The 13,612-nt window shown below is 36.4% G+C and overlaps 1 protein-coding gene across 1 annotated transcript in view; it reads right to left on the reverse strand.

Moving 5' to 3' along the window:
• LOC110966808 (glucocorticoid receptor-like) overlaps positions 1-13,612 on the reverse strand; it is an 86,571-nt gene that overhangs the window by 12,041 nt on the left and 60,918 nt on the right.

Raw genomic sequence — 13,612 nt, forward strand, 5'->3', positions numbered from 1 at the left:
AAAAAACAAACACGAGCGAACAGGAGATTAACCTCAATTGCGGCTCCTCTGGGGACTACAGAGCCTGTGGTAAGCACCGATAGGGCTAAACACAGTCAATCTCAGAAGTCAGTGAAAGTTTAAATAGTGATTATTTGTTATGTGTAATTAACATGGTCTGCACAGTGTCTCAGTGGTTAGCACTGATGCCTTGTAGGTAGAAGATAACTGGTTTGCATCCCAACCTTGATGATCAAAAGTCACGGCAACACAGAATGTGGCCATTTAATATAGATGTACCCACAAACAAAATGATTTTGCACTGAGCACAGGCGTGTGTTATGCATGTGTACGTTATGTACGGACACAGAATTGCGTGACCTAAATATGTAGCGAGCCATGAAAATTGATGGGAATCAGAAACACTCCCACAATTTAATCAATTGTTCCTTGTATCATTTACAACAGATAAGTCCTGATAAGTCCGCAATGGTTGATTTGTAGAAGAATCACAACCATGTGAAGTTGTAGTCACTTGTTGTCATGGTTACAGTGACGCTGTGCTACTATCTCGCAATGATACAGAAATCTTTAACAAATCCCTGGATCCAGACTATAAGCTGCATCACTGCCAAAATCTAATCACTTGGTCCTTGTGTCATTTCTGGCCATCCCTGAAAATTTCATCCAAATCTGTTACTCCGTTTTTGAGTAATGTCTTGCACAGAAAGACAGATTGTGGAGTAAAAAAATCATAAAAATCCATTTCAAATTTAAAGCACTGGTTTAACAAATGGCACAAATCCCTTCAAATCAAGTTCAAAGATGTATAAAAATACAATTTTAATTAAAATTTTATTGAAAAATCCTCAGATCTATATATATATATATATATACAAATATACAAATTCATTTCAAAAGATTAGCCTCTGCTTTCTACTCCATTGCTGGTTTGTGCAATGCGGGTTTCAAGTTTTCACATTATTCTGGTCTAAGTTGCCTTTTAGATGAGGACTTAAAGTTCCTGGAGCGCATACTGAACTTGGTAAAATAGCTTTTTCTTTTGATACTCCAAGCTCATGGAACATCCTCCAACACTCTCGAAAAATTCGTGTTCATTCCTTCTCTTTCAGAGTTCAGAACTTTGATTTCTAACCACTGTGTTTCACATTGCAAATGTTTTACCTGATTTTATTTTATCTACCTTACCACTGATGAAATTATTGTTCACAGTGATTCTATACTTGCTTTATTGTGCTGTGATTTTAATGTGTCTGTAATCTTGACGGCATTGTAAATGAGGGAAACCTCAAGGTCCTTTCGAAAATATATAAAGATTTGAATGAATGAATAAACAACCTGTGGTGATAAGGTCACTTAACAACTTTGGTTACTTGTTACTGGACATTTTGCTTCTCTTTTAGTTGTTTCATGTTTCTTTGTTGTCATTTTGCATCTGTGAAAGTTTTAGGTCTCTTTGTGGGTCTATTTGTTCGAGTTTTGTATTTCTTTGTGCTCATTTGACATCTCTGATTGTTATGCTGCATGATTATTTTACCTCTCATTGTAAATGTTTTGTGTCTTTGTAGTCATTTTCTGTCTACTTGTGGTTGTCTTAAATCACTCTGTAGTCATATTACATTTGTGGTCTCTTCGTAGTAATCTCCAGTAGTGGTAGTAGTCTGTGTACCTTTATTGTACTTTTATGACTGTTCTCTGTAAACTCTGGCATTGTTAATGATTTTGTTTTTAGTTTGCAGAGTTTTTATTGTTGCTTTGTTTGCTTTTCTTTGTGGATGTTTGTCTTTCCATAGCAGTCTTCTGTCACCTCAGAGTTGTCATTAATCTTTTTGTTGTTGTTTTGTGACTCTTTACAGCAGCTTTGTGTCTCATTGTAGATTTTTTTTGCAGCTCTTTGTGGTCATTATGCGTGTTGTAGTTGTTGAATTGTGTCTCGTATTGTGTCTCGTTGTTGTTTTGCAACCCTTGGAAATAATTTTGTCTCTCATTGTCACTGTTTCGTGTCTAATTATAGTTTTGTATTTCTTTCAGTCATTTAGTCTCTTATTGTTTTCGTATTATGTTTGATTATTATGTTTGATTGTAGTTGTTTTGCATCTCTGAAGTTGTGTTGTGTCTCATTGTAGTTCTGTATCTCATTGTAGTTGTTTGGTGTCTATTTTGAGTAATTTTCTCTCACTGTAGTCATATTGTGTCTGATTGTTGTTATTTTAGGTCTCGTAGTTCTATTATTGTAATTTTTGTGTAACTGTAGTCATGCTGAGTCTGATTTCAGTTGTTTTGAATCACATTGTAGTTGTTTTGTGTCTTTTTTTTGTAATTTTGTAAACCATGATGTTTTTGTGATATTTTGGACGACATACTGAACTATGACGTTTTTGTGATATTTTGGACGACATACTGAACTATGACATTTTTGTACGATATACTAAATTATGACGTTTTTGTGATAATTTTAGACGACATACGAAAATATGACATTTTTGTGATATTTTGGACGACATACTGAACTATGACGTTTTTGTGATATTTTGGACGACATACTGAACTATTACATTTTTGTACGATATACTAAATTATGACGTTTTTGTGACAATTTTAGACGACATACGAAACTATGACATTTTTGTGACATTTCGGACGACATACTGAACTATGACGTTTTTGTGATATTTTGGACGACATACTGAACTATGACATTTTTGTGACATTTTTGTACGATATACTAAATTATGACGTTTTTGTGACATTTTTAGACGACATACGAAACTATGACATTTTTGTGACATTTTTGGACGACATACTAAACTATAACGTTTTTGTGATATTTTGGACGACATACTAAACTATGACATTTTTGTGACATTTTTGGACGACATACTAAACGATAACGTTTTTGTGATATTTTGGACGACATACTAAACGATGACATTTTTGTGACATTTTTGGAGGACATACTAAACTATAACGTTTTTGTGATATTTTGGACAACATACTAAATTATGACGTTTTTGTGACATTTTTAGACGACATACTAAACTATGACATTTTTGTGACATTTTGGAGGACATACTGAACTATGAAGTTTTTGTGATATTTTGGAAGACATACTAAACTATGACGTTTTTGTCACATTTTGGACAACATACGAAAATATGACATTTTACTGAAATTTTGGACGACATACTAAACTCTGACGTTTTTTGTCTCATTTTGCATGACATACTAAACTATGATGCTTTTGTCATTTTTTGGATGACATGCTAAACTATGTTTTTGTCACATTTTGGACGACATGCTAAACTATGTTTTTGTCACATTTTGGACGACATATCGCTCAGAGAGTGCAGACCTCCGCCAAGGGCATTGACATTCCCATGGAACAGTGGACCGGAGTGGAGTTGAGGAAAACATTTTCGGATGACATACTGAACTATGATGTTTTTCTCCATTTTCTGACAAAAAATGACTTTATTAGTCCATTTTTGGAACACATACTAAACTATAACTTTTTTAGTCCATTTTCGGACAACATAGTAAACTGTGACGTTTTTTGTCCATTTTCGGACAACATGCTAATCTATGACATTTTTGTCCATTTTTGGACAAAAAATGACTTTTTCCCCATTTTCGGACAACATACTAAACTATGAAGTTTTTGTCCATTTTCGGAGGACATACTAAACTATGACTTTTTTGTCCATTTTCGTACAAAAAATGACTTTCTCCATTTTCAGATGACATACTAAACTATGAAGTTTTTTGTCCATTTTCGGACGACATACTAAACTAGAAAAGCGCTCAGAGAGTGCAGACCTCCGCCAAGGACAGAGAGGAAAACAGGAAACCCATGCAGTAAAGGATCTTGAGCTGGAATCGAACCTGCATCTCTGACACAGTTCTGTTTATGAACCCCCTTCTTAACCAGTTGAGCTATCTGGACACCTTGCTCCAATTTGTTGGATGACATACTAAACTATGACGTTTTTGTGATATTTTGGACGACATACTAAACTATAACATTTTTGTGGCATTTTTGTACAACATACTAAACTATGAAGTTTTTTGTCCACTTTCGGACGACATACTAAACTATGGCTTTTTCCAGACCTTTTCATTCCAAAAAGCGAACCGGACTAGAGTTGAGGAAAATGTGGACCGGATCGCTCCAAAAAGTGGACCGGACTTCAGTTGAGGAAAACATTTTCGGATGATATACTAAACTATGACGTTTTTGTCCATTTTCTGACAAAAAATGAGTTTTTTTCCATTTTCGGACGACATACTAAACTATGACTTTTTTAGTCAATTTTCGGACGACATACTAAACTATGACATTTTTGTCCATTTTCAGGCAAAAAATGACTTTCTTCATTTTCGGATGACATACTAAACTATGAAGTTTTTTGTCCATTTTCGGACGACATACTAAACTATGACATTTTTGTGACATTTTTGGACGACATACTAAACTATGACGTTTTTGTGACATTTTGGATGACATACTAAACTATGACGTTTTTGTGATATTTTGACGACATACTAAACTATAACATTTTTGTACAACATACTAAACTATGACGTTTTTGTCATATTTTGGACGACATACTAAACTATAACATTTTTGTACAACATACTAAACTATGAAGTTTTTTGTCCAAACTAGAAAAGCGCTCAGACAGTGCAGACCTCCGCCAAGGACAGAGAGGAAAACAGGAAACCCATGCAGTAAAGGATCTTGAGCGGGAATTGAACCTGCATCTCTGACACAGTTCTGTTTACAAATCACCTTCTTAACCAGTTGAGCTATCTGGACACTTGGCTCCAATTTATTGGACGACATACTAACCTATGATGTTTTTGTCATATTTTGGACGACATACTAAACTATGACATTTTTGTGACATTTTTGGACGACATACTAAACTATGACGTTTTTGTGACATTTTTGGACGACATACTAAACTATGACGTTTTTGTGACATTTTTGGATGACATACTAAACTATGACATTTTTGTGACATTTTTGGACGACATACTAAACTATAACGTTTTTGTGATATTTTGGACGACATACTAAACTATGACATTTTTGTGACATTTTTGGACGACATACTAAACGATAACGTTTTTGTGATATTTTGGACGACATACTAAACGATGACATTTTTGTGACATTTTTGGAGGACATACTAAACTATAACGTTTTTGTGATATTTTGGACAACATACTAAATTATGACGTTTTTGTGACATTTTTAGACGACATACTAAACTATGACATTTTTGTGACATTTTGGAGGACATACTGAACTATGAAGTTTTTGTGATATTTTGGAAGACATACTAAACTATGACGTTTTTGTCACATTTTGGACAACATACGAAAATATGACATTTTACTGAAATTTTGGACGACATACTAAACTCTGACGTTTTTTGTCTCATTTTGCATGACATACTAAACTATGATGCTTTTGTCATTTTTTGGATGACATGCTAAACTATGTTTTTGTCACATTTTGGACGACATGCTAAACTATGTTTTTGTCACATTTTGGACGACATATCGCTCAGAGAGTGCAGACCTCCGCCAAGGGCATTGACATTCCCATGGAACAGTGGACCGGAGTGGAGTTGAGGAAAACATTTTCGGATGACATACTGAACTATGATGTTTTTCTCCATTTTCTGACAAAAAATGACTTTATTAGTCCATTTTTGGAACACATACTAAACTATAACTTTTTTAGTCCATTTTCGGACAACATAGTAAACTGTGACGTTTTTTGTCCATTTTCGGACAACATGCTAATCTATGACATTTTTGTCCATTTTTGGACAAAAAAATGACTTTTTCCCCATTTTCGGACAACATACTAAACTATGAAGTTTTTTGTCCATTTTCGGAGGACATACTAAACTATGACTTTTTTGTCCATTTTCGTACAAAAAATGACTTTCTCCATTTTCAGATGACATACTAAACTATGAAGTTTTTGTCCATTTTCGGACGACATACTAAACTAGAAAAGCGCTCAGAGAGTGCAGACCTCCGCCAAGGACAGAGAGGAAAACAGGAAACCCATGCAGTAAAGGATCTTAAGCTGGAATCAAACCTGCATCTCTGACACAGTTCAGTTTACGAATCACCTTCTTAACCAGTTGAGCTATCTGGACACCTTGTTCCAATTTGTTGGACGACATACTAACCTATGATGTTTTTGTCATATTTTGGACCACATACTAAAACATACTAAAATATTCAAAGTGATCCAGAATCCAGGATCCCTTCCGGATTGCCACCAAAATTAAATCGGCTCTTCCTCTTACCATAGTCTACAGCCCCTCCAAATTTCATGTGAATCTGCTCAGGCTTTTATGAGTTATCTTGCTAACAGACAGACAGATAGACATACAGACAGACAGACGGACACACAAACGCCGGGTGTCACATAACCTCCTTGGCGGAGGTAACTATGACGTTTTTGTGATATTTTGGACGCCATACGAAACTGACATTTTTGTGACATTTTGGATGACATACTAAACTATAACATTTTTATGGCATTTTGGACGACATACAAAACTGACATTTTTGTGACATTTTTGGACAACATACTAAACTTTGACGTTTTTGTGACATTTTTGGATGACATACTAAACTATGACGTTTTTGTGATATTTCGGACGACATACTAAACTATGACGTTTTTGTGATATTTTGGAGGACATACTAAACTATAACATTTTTGTGGCATTTTTGTACAACAGACTAAACTTTGTTATTAGTCCATTTTCGGACGACATACTAAACTATGGCTTTTTCCGGACCGTATCACTCCAAAAAGTGGACCGGACGGGAGTTGAGGAAAATGTGGACGGGATCGCTCAAAAAGTGGACTGGACTGGAGCTGAGGAAAACGTGGACCGGATCGCTCAAAAAGTGGAATCGGACTGGAGTTGAGGAAAACGTGGACCGGATCGCTCCAAAAAGTGGACCGGACTAGAGTTGAGGAAAACGTGGACCGGATCGCTCCAAAAAGTGGACCGGACTTCAGTTGAGGAAAACATTTTCGAATGATATACTAAACTATGACGTTTATGTCCATTTTCTGACAAAAAAAGAGTTTTTTTCCATTTTCGGACGACATACTAAACTATGACTTTTTTAGTCAATTTTCGGATGACATACTAAACTATGAAGTTTTTTGTCCATTTTCGGACGACATACTAAACTCGAAAAGCGCTCAGAGAGTGCAGACCTCCGCCAAGGACAGAGAGGAAAACAGGAAACCCATGCAGTAAAGGATCACATGCTGGAATTGAACCTGGATCTCTGACACAGTTCTGTTTACAAATCACCTTCTTAACCAGTTGAGCCACCTGGACACCTTGCTCCAATTTGTTGGACGACATACTAACCTATGATGTTTTTGTCATATTTTGGACCACATACTAAAACATACTAAAAAATTCAAAGTGATCCAGAATCCAGGATCCCTTCCGGATTGCCACCAAAATTAAATCAGCTCTTCCTCTTACCATAGTCTACAGCCCCTCCAAATTTCATGTGAATCTGCTCAGGCTTTTATGAGTTATCTTGCTAACAGACAGATAGATAGACATACATACAGACAGACGGACACACAAACGCCGGGTGTCACATAACCTCCTTGGCGGAGATAACTATGATGTTTTTGTGATATTTTGGACGCCATACGAAACTGACATTTTTGTGACATTTTGGATGACATACTAAACTATAACATTTTTATGGCATTTTGGACGACATACAAAACTATGACATTTTTGTGACATTTTTGGATGACATACTAAACCATGACGCTTTTTTGATATTTTGGACGACATACTGAACTGTGACATTTTTGTGACATTTTGGACGACATACTAAACTATGACATTTTTGTGACATTTTTGGACGACATACTAAACTTTGACGTTTTTGTGACATTTTTGGATGACAAACTAAACTATGACGTTTTTGTGATATTTCGGACGACATACTAAACTATGACATTTTTGTGATATTTTGGACAACATACTAAACTATGACATTTTTGGATGACATACTAAACTATGACATTTTTGTGACATTTCGGACGACATACTAAACCATGACGCTTTTTTGATATTTTGGACGACATACTAAACTATGATATTTTTGTGACATTTTGGACGACATACTAAACTATGACGTTTCTGTGATATTTTGGAGGACATACTACACTATAACATTTTTGTGGCATTTTTGTACAACAGACTAAACTTTGTTTTTAGTCCATTTTCAGACGACATACTAAACTATGGCTTTTTCCGGACCGTATCACTCCAAAAAGTGGACCGGACTGGAGTTGAGGAAAACGTGGACCGGATCGCTCCAAAAAAGTGGACTGGACTGGCGCTGAGGAAAACATGGACCGGATCGCTCCAAAAAGTGGACCGAACTGGAGTTGAGGAAAACGTGGACCGGATCGCTCCAAAAAGTGGACCGGACTAGAGTTGAGGAAAACATGGACCGGATCACTCCAAAAAGTGGACCGGACTAGAGTTGAGGAAAACGTGGACCGGATCGCTCCAAAAAGTGGACCGGACTAGAGTTGAGGAAAACATTTTCGAATGATATACTCAACTATGACGTTTATGTCCATTTTCTGACAAAAAAAATGAGTTTTTTTCCATTTTCGGACGACATACTAAACTATGACTTTTTCAGTCAATTTTCGGATGACATACTAAACTATGAAGTTTTTGTCCATTTTCGGACGACATACTAAACTAGAAAAGCGCTCAGAGAGTGCAGACCTCCGCCAAGGACAGAGAGGAAAACAGGAAACCCATGCAGTAAAGGATCACACGCTGGAATCGAACCTGGATCTCTGACACAGTTCTGTTTACAAATCACCTTCTTAACCAGTTGAGCCACCTGGACACCTTGCTCCAATTTGTTGGACGACATACTAACCTATGATGTTTTTGTCATATTTTGGACGACATACTAAACTATGACATTTTTGTGACATTTTTGGATGACATCCTAAACTATGATATTTTTGTCATATTTCGGACGACATACTAAACTATGACATTTTTGTGGCATTTTTGTATAACATACTAAACTATGAAGTTTTTTGTCCATTTTCGGACGACATACTAAACTAGAAAAGCGCTCAGACAGTGCAGACCTCCGCCAAGGACAGAGAGGAAAACAGGAAACCCATGCAGTAAATGATCTTGAGCTGGAATCAAACCTGCATCTCTGACACAGTTCTGTTTATGAACCCCCTTCTTAACCAGTTGAGCTATCTGGACACCTTGCTCCAATTTGTTGGATGACATACTAAACTATGACGTTTTTGTGATATTTTGGACGACATACTAAACTATAACATTTTTGTGGCATTTTTGTACAACATACTAAACTATGAAGTTTTTTGTCCACTTTCGGACGACATACTAAACTATGGCTTTTTCCGGACCTTTTCATTCCAAAAAGTGAACCGGACTAGAGTTGAGGAAAATGTGGACCGGATCGCTCCAAAAAGTGGACCGGACTTCAGTTGAGGAAAACATTTTCGGATGATATACTAAACTATGACGTTTTTGTCCATTTTCTGACAAAAAATGAGTTTTTTTCCATTTTCGGACGACATACTAAACTATGACTTTTTTAGTCAATTTTCGGACGACATACTAAACTATGACATTTTTGTCCATTTTCAGGCAAAAAATGACTTTCTTCATTTTCGGATGACATACTAAACTATGAAGTTTTTTGTCCATTTTCGGACGACATACTAAACTATGACATTTTTGTGACATTTTTGGACGACATACTAAACTTTGACGTTTTTGTGACATTTTTGGATGACATACTAAACTATGACGTTTTTGTGATATTTCGGACGACATACGAAACTATGACGTTTTTGTGATATTTTGACGACATACTAAACTATAACATTTTTGTACAACATACTAAACTATGACGTTTTTGTCATATTTTGGACGACATACTAAACTATAACATTTTTGTACAACATACTAAACTATGAAGTTTTTTGTCCAAACTAGAAAAGCGCTCAGACAGTGCAGACCTCCGCCAAGGACAGAGAGGAAAACAGGAAACCCATGCAGTAAAGGATCTTGAGCGGGAATTGAACCTGCATCTCTGACACAGTTCTGTTTACAAATCACCTTCTTAACCAGTTGAGCTATCTGGACACCTGTCTCCAATTTGTTGGACGACATACTAACCTATGATGTTTTTGTCATATTTTGGACGACATACTAAACTATGACATTTTTGTGACATTTTTGGACGACATACTAAACTATGACGTTTTTGTGACATTTTTGGACGACATACTAAACTATGACGTTTTTGTGACATTTTTGGATGACATACTAAACTATGACGTTTTTGTGATATTTCAGACGACATACTAAACCATGACGCTTTTTTGATATTTTGGACGACATACGAAACTGTGACATTTTTGTGACATTTTGGACGACATACTAAACTATGACATTTTTGTGACATTTTTGGACGACATACTAAACTTTGACGTTTTTGTGACATTTTTGGATGACATACTAAACTATGAAGTTTTTTGTCCATTTTCGGACGACATACTAAACAAGAAAAGCGCTCAGACAGTGCAGACCTCCGCCAAGGACAGAGAGGAAAACAGGAAACCCATGCAGTAAAGGATCTTAAGCTGGAATTGAAGCTGCATCTCTGACACAGTTCTGTTTACAAATCACCTTCTTAACTAGTTGAGCTATCTGGACACCTATCTTCACATTGTTGGACAACATACTAACCTATGATGTTTTTGTGACATCTTGGAGAACATACTAAACTATGACGTTTTGTGATATTTTGGACGACATACTAAACTATAACATTTTTCTGGCATTTTTGTACAACATACTAAACTATGAATTTTTTTGTCTATTTTCGGACGACATACTAAACTAGAAAAGCGCTCAGACAGTGCAGACCTCCGCCAAGGATAGAGAGGAAAACAGGAAACCCATACAGTAAGGGATAATGGGCTGGAATTGAACCTGCATCTCTGACGCAGTTCTGTTTACGAACCCCCTTCTTAACCAGTTGAGCTATCTGGACACCTTGCTCCAATTTGTTTGATGACATACTAAACTATGACGTTTTTGTGATATTTTTGTACAACATACTAAACTATGAAGTTTTTTGTCTATTTTCGGACGACATACGAAACTAGAAAAGCGCACAAACAGTGCAGACCTCCGCCAAGGATAGAGAGGAAAACAGGAAACCCATGCAGTAAAGATCATGAGCTGGAATTGAACCTGCATCTCTGACACAGTTCTGTTTATGAACCCCCTTCTTAACCAGTTGAGCTATCTGGACACCTTGCTCCAATTTGTTGGATGACATACTAAACTATGACGTTTTTGTGATATTTTGGACGACATACTAAACTATAACATTTTTGTGGCATTTTTGTACAACATACTAAACTATGAAGTTTTTTGTCCACTTTCGGACGACATACTAAACTATGGCTTTTTCCGGACCTTTTCATTCCAAAAAGTGAACTGGACTAGAGTTGAGGAAAATGTGGACCGGATCGCTCCAAAAAGTGGACCGGACTTCAGTTGAGGAAAACATTTTCGGATGATATACTAAACTATGACGTTTTTGTCCATTTTCTGACAAAAAATGACTTTCTTCATTTTCGGATGACATACTAAACTATGAAGTTTTTTGTCCATTTTCGGACGACATACTAAACTATGACTTTTTTAGTCAATTTTCGGACGACATACTAAACTATGACGTTTTTGTCCATTTTCAGGCAAAAAATGACTTTCTTCATTTTCGGATGACATACTAAACTATGAAGTTTTTTGTCCAAACTAGAAAAGCGCTCAGACAGTGCAGACCTCCGCAAGGACAGAGAGGAAAACAGGAAACCCATGCAGTAAAGGATCTTGAGCGGGAATTGAACCTGCATCTCTGACACAGTTCTGTTTACAAATCACCTTCTTAACCAGTTGAGCTATCTGGACACCTGGCTCCAATTTGTTGGACGACATACTAACCTATGATGTTTTTGTCATATTTTGGACGACATACTAAACTATGACGTTTTTGTGATATTTCAGACGACATACTAAACCATGACGCTTTTTGATATTTTGGACGACATACTAAACTGTGACATTTTTGTGACATTTTTGGACGACATACTAAACTGAAGTTTTTGTGATATTTCGGACGACATACGAAACTATGACGTTTTTGTGATATTTTGACGACATACTAAACTATAACATTTTTGTACAACATACTAAACTATGACGTTTTTGTCATATTTTGGACGACATACTAAACTATGAAGTTTTTTGTCCAAACTAGAAAAGCGCTCAGACAGTGCAGACCTCCGCCAAGGACAGAGAGGAAAACAGGAAACCCATGCAGTAAAGGATCTTGAGCGGGAATTGAACCTGCATCTCTGACACAGTTCTGTTTACAAATCACCTTCTTAACCAGTTGAGCTATCTGGACACCTGTCTCCAATTTGTTGGACGACATACTAACCTATGATGTTTTTGTCATATTTTGGACGACATACTAAACTGTGACATTTTTGTGACATTTTGGACGACATACTAAACTTTGACGTTTTTGTGACATTTTTGGATGACATACTAAACTGAAGTTTTTTGTCCATTTTCGGACGACATACTAAACAAGAAAAGCGCTCAGACAGTGCAGACCTCTGCCAAGGACAGAGAGGAAAACAGGAAACCCACGCAGTAAAGGATCTTAAGCTGGAATCGAACCTGCATCTCTGACACAGTTCTGTTTACAAATCACCTTCTTAACCAGTTGAGCTATCTGGACACCTATCTTCACATTGTTGGACAACATACTAACCTATGATGTTTTTGTGACATCTTGGAGAACATACTAAACTATGACGTTTTGTGATATTTTGGACGACATACTAAACTATAACATTTTTCTGGCATTTTTGTACAACATACTAAACTATGAATTTTTTTGTCTATTTTCGGACGACATACTAAACCATGACTTTTTTAGTCAATTTTCGGACGACATACTAAGCTATGACGTTTTTGTCCATTTTCAGGCAAAAGATGACTTTTTTTCATTTTAGAAAAGCGCTCAGAGAGTGCAGACCTCCGCCAAGGATAGAGAGAAAAACAGGAAACCCATGCAGTAAAGGATCATGAGCTGGAATCAAACCTGTGTCTCTGACACAGATCAGTTCACAAATCACCTTCTTAACCAGTTGAGCTATCTGGACACCTTGCTCCAAATTGTTGGATGACATACTAACCTATGATGTTTTTGTCATATTTTGGACGACATACTAAACTATGACATTTTTGTGACATTTTGGACGACACACTAAACTATGACGTTTTTGTGACAATTTTGGACGACATACTAAACTATGACGTTTTTATGATATTTTGGACGACATACTAAACTATGACATTTTTGTGACATTTTGGACAACATACTAAACTATGACATTTTTGCGACATTTTTGCACAATAGTCTAAAC

Source organism: Acanthochromis polyacanthus, chromosome 17 (genome assembly GCF_021347895.1).
Source record: "Acanthochromis polyacanthus isolate Apoly-LR-REF ecotype Palm Island chromosome 17, KAUST_Apoly_ChrSc, whole genome shotgun sequence".
In the NCBI taxonomy this organism is placed as follows: Eukaryota; Metazoa; Chordata; class Actinopteri; family Pomacentridae; genus Acanthochromis; species Acanthochromis polyacanthus.